The following is a 12254-nucleotide window of genomic DNA, read 5'->3' on the forward strand; positions in this document are numbered from 1 at the left end:
TTTTGCGAGCTCCACTGAGACTGGTGGGGCCTTGATTCTAGGAGGAACCGGAGAAGATTCTCCTGGTTGTGGAACCGGAGGGAAGTGTTTTCCCTATGTGTTTGCTCGTCACCCGGTGCGAGATTTTAATAAAGGAACGGCCCACCACTTTTTGGCTCCACTGTTTACCGTCTGCCCGAATCCAATGGGAACCTGCATGTGAATACCTGCAACAGCCTGACTATTGGTCGTGTACAGTATTCATACTTTCCAGGTGGGGAATGCCTCTACTGGAGGACACTGAATAGTTCCATTGAATTGGAATGTAGCTAGACTGCCATCCATTTGGGGCTCTTTATGGGCCTGGACCAAAAGGGTTATTACTTTACTGACTGGAGTGCTTAACCATGATAATTAAGGAAAAATGTAGGTGATGCTACACAGCAGGGACAAGAAAGATTATGTCTGTAACTGGGGACTTGCTGAAGTGTCTCTTAGTAAGTACTTCTGTGCTGAATGTTAAAAAGTAATGAAAATCTGCAAGACCCCCAAACCCTTCCCCACAAGGCAGGTCTGTTGAGTCAGATTCTTCAGGAATGAAGGTTTGGGTCATTCTGTCATGTTGACAACCCTGACTGGCTAGGGTCTGTTTAGGACAAAAATAAAATAGGGGATGGATTAAAAAAAAAAAGGCATAGACACCATTCATGATCTCATGACCAGGTACAGAACTGAGAATTTAGCATATTTTTTCTTTCCTTGTTATCTCTATGTTTAACTTTTTTTCTTCTTTCCCTTATTTTGTATCCAAATTGTTGGAAGTTAAATTGACAATGTAGTTTTTAAAGAACAGAATACTTAGTGAGATTGTACTGAATTTAAGGAGTAATTAATAAAACCAGTGATGGATATAATGGGTGTTAGGACTGTGGCTCCTCACTTTGGGGAGATGAGAGCATCTTCCTTTATAGGAAGATAAGTGCATACTGTTGGGTAGAAACAGTTGTTTTGATGCTTTAGGTAGTTCAGTGTGTAGAGCAGGGGTCTCAAACTCGTGGCCCGCGGGCCACATGCGGCCTGCCGAACAATTTTGTGCGGCCCGCAGACTAATCCACGAAGTTCAAAATATTTTGGATAAAATTAAGTAAGCCTAGGGGCCTACTTGTATTTTTCATTTCTCTAGCATCCTAGCTAGATATTAGCTTAGTTAACAGCAGTTGTGATGCGAACTACAGTTTCTGGTCGTTTTGTGACACTGAGTAAACTGCATGTACGATTGTGCTTGTTGTACTGATTTTTTTTTTGTTTTCAACAGTGAGAAAAGTGTTGCATAACAGTTGCCTTTTGTAGACCTAGTGCGGTCCACCGAACGGCTGTGATCTTGCTCTGCGGCCCACATGCTGAGTTGAGTTTGAGACCCCTGGTGTAGAGGATATATATGGAGACCAAGTAGCCAAAGCAATGGACGGTGCTAATTTTCTCTCATCTCCCAATCTATGCAAATTCAAGTCCATCCACATCCAGCCTTGGGATACTGGAGCTGGGATTCCAGAGGCCAGGAATCTTGGGGCTGAATCTCTTGGCTGCTTACTACAGTATAAAATAGAAATAAGAAATAAAAAGGCGAAAAGATTATTTTTATTTATAGACTGTATACACAGAAAACCCAATATGATCAGCTAAAGAGTTATTTTATTCAATATAGATAAATCAGTAACCTGACTAGATACCTATCAGTGATAACCATTTAGATAACACAAAGAATATTTGATTCTATACATAATAACACTAAAATATAAAATTCCTAGAAATGAGCTTCTTATGTATAGGAAATAAATATGAAGAAAATAATAGAGGAAAGAAATAAACAGATTTGCTCAAGTAGGAAATTTAAATCCTTAAGTGGTTTCAGTTCGGTTAACTTGTAGGTTTAAAGCAATTCTAATTTAAAGATACATATTTTTCTTTTGGAACATGACAAAATTATTGTTTTGTTATTGTTATAAATTTCATCTGGAAGCATAAAAGCATATTTAAATCATTTTTTAAAAAGTAATGAGGGAAACTAGTGACAAATTACCAAAAAAATGTTAAAACTGGAGTAATTAGAATAGTGTGGTCCTGGTGGACCACACAGTTACTAATGGGGCAGGTGGTCTTCAGGCCTGTCTGTTATATGTGACTTGGATCCGGGAAGAGTCCACGTCACAAATGAGTAGAGAAAGAAAGGGTCACTTACTCCTGCGGTGCTATGTGATGCCCAGGCACTCTGCTGGCTGCTTGATTTACAAAGAAACCAAAGTAAATCCAGTGTCTACCATACACCCAAATAAATTTTAAATCATCATCTGTATAAAAAAAATTAAGAAATCTAGGAAAGAAAAATAAATGCAGGGAATATTTCTACACTAAAAATTTCATAAAAGTTTTTTTTGTGGAATTTATGGGAGTTTAAAATTTCTGAATGCCAAAAATAATTAAAAGGCAAATTAAAATTGGAAAAATGCTTACTTACAGTGACATGATAAAAGGTCTAATATATTTGACATATAAGCTTTTATAAATTGATAAAGAAAAAAAACCCCATTAAGAACCCAAAGGATAGGCCAGAAGATATAGTCAATTCACAGAAAACAAATTCATTCCAGTTAACAAATATGGGGAAATAAGTTTATTAATAATTAAAGAATTGTAGCCCCTGCCAGTGGTAGAGCATGAGCCCAATGTGTGGAAGTCCTAGGTTCAATTCCTGGTCAGAGCATACAGAAGAAGTGACCATCTGCTTCTCCACCCCTCCCCTTCCTCTCTTCTCCCCTCTCTCTCTTTTTTTCTCCTGCGGTCCCACAGCCCTGGCTCAGTTAGAGTAAATTGGCCCTGGGTGCTGAGGATGGCTCCATGGCTTCACCTCAGGCACTGAAATAGCTCAGTTGAGCAATGCTCCAGATGGGTAGTGCATTGCTCTGTAGGGGGCTTGCCAGGTGGATCCTGGTCAGGGTGCATGCGGGAGTCTCTCTGCCTCCCTGCCTAAAAAAAATAATAACAATAAAAGAATTGTAAATTAAAGCCAGTTGAGATACTTTTTCTATCTGATTAACCAAGATTAAAAATTGTAATACGCTGTCCAGATAGCTCAGCGCATTCATCCCAATGTGCAGAGGTTGCCAGTTCAATCTCCCGACCCGACAGGGCACATATAGAAACAGATTGATGTTTGTGTCTCTCTTTCTCCCTTCTTCTCCACCTAAAATCAGTAAAAAAAAAATTTAAATAAAGTGAGCAAAAGAGAGACAGACAGGAAGGGAGAGAGATGAGGAGCATCAACTCTTGTTGCGGCACCTAAGTTGGTCATTGATTGCTTCTCATACATGCTTTGGCAAGGGGCCTCCAAATGACCAGTGATCCCATGCTCAAGCTGGTAAGCCTACACTCAAGTCAAGTGAGCCCACAATCAAGCTGGCGACCTCAGTGTTTTGAACCTGGATCCTCAGTGTCCCAGGTTGATGCTTTATCCACTGCACTACCACTGGTCAGGCTAAAATCAGTAAGTAAAATTTTTTAAAAAGAAGAAAAAATTGTAATGCTCAGTGCTTGAGAGGGTATTTTCAAATAAGAATGCTTGTACTCTTAGTAAAAATATAGATTATTAAAATGCTTTTGCATAACAGTTTTGTTACAAGTATTGAAACCCTTATTTATAGTTTTTTGAGTAAATCTCCTGGAAATCTCTCAAAACAATAATCACAAACACAGAACAAACTACGTGAAAGGAGATTAGTGATTAAAATAATATAAAATGGAAACTCGTAAATAAACAACAGGGAATTGTTAAGAAAATTATGATTTGTCTACAGAATGACAGTATTGTGTTGTCATTAAAAATTATACTTATCCCTGACCAGGCTGTGGCACAGTGGATAGAGCATCAAACTGGGATGTGGAGGACTCACCCAGGTTCGAAACCCTGAGGTCGCTGGCTTGAGCAAGGGGTCATGTCACTCAGTCTGCTGTAGCCCCCGGTCAAGGCACATATGAGAAAGCAATCAATGAACAACGAAGATGCTGCAACAAAGAATTGATGCTTCTCATCTCTCTCCCTTCCTGTCTGTGACTAACTGTCCTCTCTGTCTCTGTCACAAAAAAAAAAATTATATGCGCGCGTGAGCACGCGCGCGCACACACACACACACACACACACATACATATACACTTATGAAGCTTGTTTAGTATGAGAATACCTTGTTATAAATGGAAAAAGCAGATTATAAAATTTTATATAAAGAATTATCTCAACCATTTATTTTTTTTAAGTTTAGAGGATTCCCTGAACTGAACCAACATTACTGAGAGTGTAAGTTCAGATGGCAGCCGACTGCATGCTCTCGGTGCTCTGCTGATTGGCAATGCTTACCTGCATTTCACTCTTCACTGCTTCTTTCTCCCAACATCAGAATTTCTTCTCTGCATCTACCCATCTGTTCATCTGTTTTCACAGGAGATTGCTCCTGTGCTCTGACACCCTGGTTAAAACTCACAGCAACCCCCTGCCTTGCTTTTCTCTTTTGTCTGAGCATATTTAGACTCCAAAGGGCTTGGTGATAATTAGCATCTTTTCCACTAAGTGCTACTGTTTGTATTTCAGGCTGTAAGGACTTATTCTGTTGGAATTAAAACTACACAATTGCTTTTTCAGTGTTGAACATTGTTCTTTGGGTGCTGAATGTTTAAATCTCTTTTATGGTACCTGTGCCTACAAATGAATAACCATTAATGGGAGAAATACATTAATTTTCAGGGAAGCTTTCTGTACTTTTACCTGAGAGAGGCAAGGGTATATATTAAAATGTGAGGCCCTGGCCGGTTGGCTCAGCGGTAGAGCGTCGGCCTGGCGTGCAGGGGACCCGGGTTCGATTCCCGGCCAGGGCACATAGGAGAAGCACCCATTTGCTTCTCCACCCCCCCCCCTTCCTCTCTGTCTCTCTCTTCCCCTCCGGCAGCCGAGGCTCCATTGGAGCAAAGATGGCCCGGGCGCTGGGGATGGCTCCTTGGCCCCTGCCCCAGGCGCTAGAGTGGCTCTGGTTGTGGCAGAGCATCTCCCCCTGGTGGGCAGAGCGTCGCCCCCTGGTGGGCGTGCTGGGTGGATCCCGGTCTGGCGCATGCGGGAGTCTGTCTGACTGTCTCTCCCTGTTTCCAGCTTCAGAAAAATACAAAAAAAAATAAAATAAAATGTAAGAGCTACATCTGCATCATCTTCATTTCAAGCAGATGTGTGTTTACTGGAACTTTCTAAAATGTGAGCTCTGAAGGCAGGACCAGCCATGGTCTGGCACACAATACACTCTCAGTACGCTTAGGTCATAGAAGAGTTACTGCCACTTTGTGGGCATGTCTACAACCAGAATTAGTTCTCTGGATATCTTTATACCTATACCAGACTCCTGGCATGTTGTGGCCAGGCATTAATAAATAATTGATGCATAAGTGATGGATGGACGTTTGAAGGACTGTCTCATCCTTCTGAGCCTGACCTTTAAATGTTGATGGTCCTTAAGCCTCTGGCCCAGGCCCTCTTTTCTGTTAACTCTAACCACTTCTCTACTTGGTCTCTTGTATGGCTATGGCTTTGATTTATATCTCTACATTGACATCTCCAAAGATTTTCTCCAGCCTGAAGGTGTTCCTCTGAATGCAGCGTGATATATCTGGCTGCCTGCGCCCATCCCGTCTTATGCTCAAGCATCTCAGACCCAGCACATCCCCTCTAGTGTTGATCTCGGTGGGGACGGTGCCATTGGCACCCTTGGTCACTCTGGTGAGAGCCTGAGGGCTGCTCTTGATTCCTCCCCCTCCCTGTGCTCATATCCAGTTAATCACTGAGTTGTTTGTTTTATCTCCTAAAGAGATTTTTTTTTGAATGACTGCAGCTTCTTGGGCCAGTCTTTTTTTTTTTTTTTCTTAGATTTTATTTATTGATATTTGGAGAGAGGGGAGAGAGAGATACGGGGGGAGAAGCAGGAAGCATCTGCTCATAGTAACTGCTTCTTGTATGTGCCTTGACCAGGCAAGCCCAGGGATTTGAACCAGTGACCTCAGCGTACTAGGTCTATGCTTTATCCACTGCGCCACCACAGGTCAGGCCTAAATATTTTTAAACCCTGCTTTCTGTCCCCATATCCTTTGTTACCCCCAAGTCTAAACTCGCTTTGACAGTAGGAGCCTACTACTCACTGGTTTCCATTCTTCTACTCACCCTCTTATAGTCCCATTTTCCATATAAATGCCAGAATGGTCTCGTAAAAGCACAGATATAATTGTTATTTTCTTGCTTAAAATTTTTTAGTGGTTTCTCATTGTTCTAAAGATTCAACCTAAGTCTACATGACCAGACTTGCTCTTGCCATTTCTTTATTGTGCCCATGCTTTAGGCCCACTGATCATCCTGCGGTTTGTCTCCCGTGCCACACTCCCCAACATCCTGTTGTCCCCCTGCCAGTTCAGCTCATTATCCTTCAGAACTTAGCTTACTTCCTTGGGAAACCTGTACTCTCCTGAAAAGGCCGGAATACTGTCTCGTCGCGTAGGAAAGTAGCTGTCTTTTCCATAGAACTGAGTTGGTGTTTTTAAATTCATGAAGTGCAGATATAGCCTTATATATTATTTATATTGTTATAGACATTGGCTGAATATCAACTATAATCATTTGTCTTCTAAAATTTTATTGATTTTTACCCAGTTATTTCACAGGATAGATAAGTTTGATTTGTTGTTTCAGGAGCATACTGCATTTGTTCTGAGAGACACATTTTTCTCACTTTTAACATCTCTGAAATTGGTATGTATCTTATAGACATCAGCATATCATGGTGTTATGGGCAGCATTTTTCTTTTTTAGTGGTGCAGAAAATATTGTCTTATATTTGAAGGTATTTTATATTACATAAAATTTGGCATTTTGTAACATTCATTCTGGAAGATTTACTGGGAACCTGGTGATCCTCAATCGTCCTATAGAGGCATTACTAAGACTATTTCCAGGTAAAGGTGGGCAGGTCATCTGTCAGTTCTACAAATTGTTCATTATCCCTGAGCATTATCCCCTTCTTCTATTTGGAAGAAATTTTAGATGGGCACATCTGGAGACATTTTCCCAGACTTCCTCCTATCTAGTTAGGGCATATGAATTGGTTCTGGTTAATTGGATATGAACAGAAATATGTGAACTTCCAGGGCATGCTCAAAAAAGAAAATGATTTGCTCTCCAATTTCTCTTTTTCCTTTTCTAGTGAATGACATGAATATGGGTCCTTAGATAACCTCATGGAACAGAGATGCCTGGCCAGCCTCTGGACTGTGGGGGAGAAACATCTTGGGGTATCTTCGATATTGCAGCTTTGCCTATACTGTAACTAATGTATCATCTCAGAGATTGTCTTGATTGGGCTCGTCAATTTAAAAAAAAAATGAGGTCAGCCATACCATCTTAAGTCTGGAGCAGATGCTCGCACTCTTGGGCTACAGTAAAGAGTATGTGCTCTTTTGGGATGCACTGTGGTATGATGACTGCGGCATATGGGAGAGATGCAGTCAGACCTCAGCTTGATTGACAGCTCTGCCCCTGACTATCTGTCCCATTGAGCTATTTACTCACTGGGATCCTTTGAGTTTCAGATTCCCCTCCTCTAAGATGCAGGAGATGTCCATTGCAACAAGATTGTTTTGAGAAGTGAATGAGATCATCTATTTAAAGGTCTTTGTAGCCTGGTGCTTAGTAAATGACCACTATTGCTATTATTAGTTTTTCCTAAGACTACAGCCTCAAACTCTCTACTGCCCTAGTGTTTTAGCAGTTGAATTTGGTATCTGTGGAGGAGTGTTGCCTTGGTGCCCCAGAATTGCTGAGTTTTTGAGAGTTCCCTGAGTTTTCTCATTATGCTTCTGGTTATAAGGAGGTTTATTAAAGCCCCGCCTTTCACATTCTCTAGGGCAGGGATCGGGAACCTTTTTGGCTGAGAGAGCCATGAACGCCACATATTTTAAAATGTGATTCCGTGAGAGCCATACAACGACCCGTGTAGGTTACACATTATCCAACAAAAATTTGGTGTTGTCCCGGAGGACAGCTGTGATTGGCTCCAGCCACCCGCAACCATGAATATGAGCGGTAGGAAATGAGTGGATTGTAATACATGAGAATGTTTTATATTTTTAACATTATTATTTTCATTAAAGATTTGTCTGCGGCCAGATACAGCTATCAAAAGGGCCACATCTGGCTCACGAGCCATAGGTTCCCGACCCTGCTCTACGGCAAGAAAAAAGCTGTCTAGCACTTGACTCTATGTCATTTGTGTGAGGTGCCCCCTGAAAAACATGTGGTAGGATCTGGATGCTAGGAAAACTTTTTCTTTTACAAACTGGTGTGTGTTCTCATGGTTAGTGAGAGGGCATAAAGGACAGGGAGAAGAAATGAATCATAAATAGTAACATAATTTGGTGAACTACTTGCTTTCACTATAGGGCAAATTGTAGGTTAGCTCTGAGTTAGCTATGTTGATCTATTACTAGGTGCGGTCCCATGAAAGTCCTTTCAGGAGGTAAACTCTAAACTTTTTTTTTTTCTAAGAAATCAAAAGCCACAGTTGTGGTAAACTAGCAATAAGTTGACTTTGTGAGAGTAATAGGAAACATTTGCTTTTTAAAGCTGCTTTATAAATATAAATGGGTACACTGTTCATACAAGTTTACATATTTTGAGTATTAGAGTTGATTTAAGCCTGACCTGTGATGGCTCAGTGGATAAACCACCTGGAACACTGATGTCACTGGTTCAAAACCCTGGGCTTGCCTGGTTAAGGCACATATAGAAGTTGATGCTTCCTGCTCCTCACCCCTTCTCTCTCTCTCTCTCTCTCTCTCTCTCTCTCTCCCCCTCTCACTCTTTTTCTCTTCCCTCTCTAAAGTGAATAAATAGAATCTTTAAAAAAAAATAGAGTTGATTTAAGATAGTGGTATCCAGGAAATAGTTTCAGTGCAGAAACAACAATCTATGACTAGTAAATATTTATTAGTTACAAAGTATGTGACTAAGCAAGTCAGGGTCTCCAACTGGTCCAGCACCTCACTGCTTTGCATTTGTGAGATTATGACTAAAGACCAAACCTGGTTTATCTTTAGAACAGGGTGGCAAATTGTTGGGCAGATAAAATGTATTATGCTCACTTTGTTAAAGATAACACAGGAGGCCGTCGCCCAGGTGATATTAATGTGTGTTGGGGTGGGCTAAAGGCAGGCAGAATCCTTGTAGCCTGGGGCTTGGTTTTGGGATTAAGCCTTTCCTACCCTTTTTGATGTGGGGCGGTACAATCCAATCATGCCTTAGAGGGTGACTTTGTATTAGAGACTTCCCTATTTTGTATATTGGATTAAGGGTTTGGATTTCTACACTATAAAATGGGGACGGAGCGGGAGCTTGCGCTCTTGGTTCCTGAGATTATCATTAGAGGAGAGAGCTCTTGGTTCCTGGGATGATTAGCATGAGAGAGGAGAAAGCAGAGAGCAGAGCAGAAGGAGGCCACGTGGAATAGGCCAGGAGAAGCAGCCAAGATGGCGGAGTACTGAGTGAGATGCCAGTTTGTGTAGTGTTTGTATCTGGGATAAGGAAGGAGATGGGGAACTGAGGAGAATAAGGCTGGTGAGCTAGAAACCTTTGATTCTAGGAAACTCGGATAAGTCAGTGGCTTTGTGAGCACTGAATGTGACTGGGTTTTGGAGCCCAGTGTGTGTTTTTTACTTGCCCGCCGGGTGCAAGCTAGGATTAAAGACTATGGCCCACCAGTTTGTGGCTCCGTTGTTTCTTTACCGACTGTCCGAATCCTATGCGAACCTGCATGGGCCGGGTGGCTGCTTTGATGGTGGCCCTAACCCTGCCTCCTGGCTTTACACAAATTTTAGAACATTTTTTTTTTCTTAATTAACTAGTTCCCCTAGGATCTCTGGCCAGACATTTTTTTCTTTTTGGCTATGTTAATCTGTTGTGTATTTAAAAATAAAAAAGTAGTATTTTTTCCTATAACATATTTTTGAGGTAGGTTTACTTCCTCATCATTTCAGAATGTTGGGCAGATAAAATGTATTATGCTCACTTTGTTAAAGAGGCCATCGCCCAGGTGATATTAATGTGTGTTGGAGATCGTTGTAACCTGGGGCTTGGTTTTGGGATTAAGCCTTTCCCACCCTTTTTGCTGTAGGGCGGTACAATCCAATCAGGCCTCAGAGAAGTGACTTTGTATTAGAAACTACCCTATTTTGTATATTGGATTAAAGGTTGTGAAGCTACACTATAAAATGGGGGCAGAACGGGACTTGGCTCTTGGTTCCTGAGGTTAGCATGAGAGAGCAGAGAGAGTAGAGCCAGCAGCTAAAGGAGGCCACGTGGAGGAGGCCAGGAGAAGCAGCCAAGATGGCGGAGTGCTGAGTGAGATGCCAGTTTGTGTAGAGTTTGTATCTGGGATAAGGAAGGAGATGGGGAACTGAGGAGAAGAAGGCTGGTGAGCTAGAAACCTTTGATTCTAGGAAACTCGGATAAGTCAGTGGCTTTGTGAGCACTGAGTGTGACTGGGTTTTGGAGCCCAGTGTATGTTTTTACTTGCCCGCCGGGTGCAAGGTAGGATTAAAGGCTATGGCCCATCAGTTTTGGGCTCCGCTGTTTCTTTACCGACTGTCCGAATCCAATGCGAACCTGCATGAGCTGGGCTGCTGTGATAGTGGCCCTGGCCCTGCCTGATGGCTTTACACAGAAGTAATGAGTTATTACCTTTTTTTTTTTTTGGTGACAGAGAGGGACAGATAGGGACAGACAGATAGGAAGGGAGAGAAATGAGAAGCATCAATTCTTCATTGTGGTACCTTAGTTGTTCATTAATCACTTTCTCATATGTGCCTTGACTGGGGGGGCTACCACAGACTGAGTGAGCCCGCGCTCAAGCCAATGACCTCCAGGTTTCAAACCTGGATTCTCCGTGTCCCAGTTCAACACTATCCACTGTGCCACCGCCTGGTCAGGCAGTTTTACATTTTTAATGTAAAATATTAATAATCCTTTTAGTTCCTGTGGTGTTTTTCTGTACAAATATAATTGGCCCCATAATTTTTTCTACTTTAGGTTTCACTATAGAAACTGCTCAGGCAGGCATTTGAGACCCTTATCAGCTCCATCCAGTACACACCCTTGAGACCTCTTTTCTAACTGTCCGCCCTGCAAACCTGGACTTTGCAGATGTTTCCAGATCCAGGGCCTGGGTGAAGGGTGGTATCATCTCTTTTTATATCTGCCTTTCCCCTCACAGTGACTGTCACTGAGCCCATCTTGCGCCCTTGCCTGCTCTCCCAAATCAGAATTGAACTTTGAGCACAAGGTAATTTATGGCTCCTGAAACTGAATCTATAGTTAACAGCCCTTTTAGCTCACAGAATTGTAGACAGTGTGCCACAAGTTTTAGACAGTAGAAGTATAATGGAGTTAAAAAAATATATCAGGCAAGTAATATTAGTCAAAGTCAGGCAAACAAAGTCTTCTCCATCAGTTTTGATGTTTTGCGTCTGTGGGTTATTGTTGGGCAGATAAAATGTATTATGCTCACTTTGTTAAAGATGGCGTTACCCAGGTGATATTAATGTGTGTCTCTGGGCAGGCAGGATCGTTGTAGCCTGCGGCTTGGTTTTGGGATTAAGCCTTTCCCACCCTTTTTGATGTGGGGCGGTACAATCCAATCATGCCTCAGAGAACTGACTTTGTATTAGAGAGTTCCCTATTTTGTATATTGGATTAAAGGTTGTGAAGCTACACTATAAAATAGGGGCAGAACGGGAGCTTGGGCCCTCTTGGTTCCTGAGATTATCATTAGAGGAGAGAGCAGAGCAGAGAGCAGAAAGAGGCCATGTGGCCAGGAGAAGCAGCCAAGATGGTGGAGTGCTGAGTGAGATGCCAGTTTGTGTAGAGTTTGTATCTGGGATAAGGAAGGAGATGGGGAACTGAGGAGAATAAGGCTGGTGAGCCTAGAAACCTTTGATTCTAGGAAACTCGGATAAGTCAGTGGCTTTGTGAGCACTGAATGTGAGTGGGTTTTGGAGCGCAGTGTGTGTTTTTACTTGCCCGCCGGGTGCAAGCTAGGATTAAAGACTATGGCCCACCAGTTTGTGGCTCCGTTGTTTCTTTACCAACTGTCCGAATCCAATGCGAACCTGCACTGGCCAGGCTGCTGTGATAGTGGGCCTGGCCC

The 12254-nt window shown here is 42.2% G+C and overlaps 1 protein-coding gene across 11 annotated transcripts in view; it reads left to right on the forward strand.

Annotated features, from left to right (window-relative positions):
- Positions 1–12254, forward strand: part of TNRC6C (trinucleotide repeat containing adaptor 6C) — a 142004-nt gene that overhangs the window by 24885 nt on the left and 104865 nt on the right. The window lies entirely within an intron of this gene.

Source organism: Saccopteryx leptura, chromosome 4, assembly GCF_036850995.1.
Source record: "Saccopteryx leptura isolate mSacLep1 chromosome 4, mSacLep1_pri_phased_curated, whole genome shotgun sequence".
Taxonomy (NCBI): domain Eukaryota; kingdom Metazoa; phylum Chordata; class Mammalia; order Chiroptera; family Emballonuridae; genus Saccopteryx; species Saccopteryx leptura.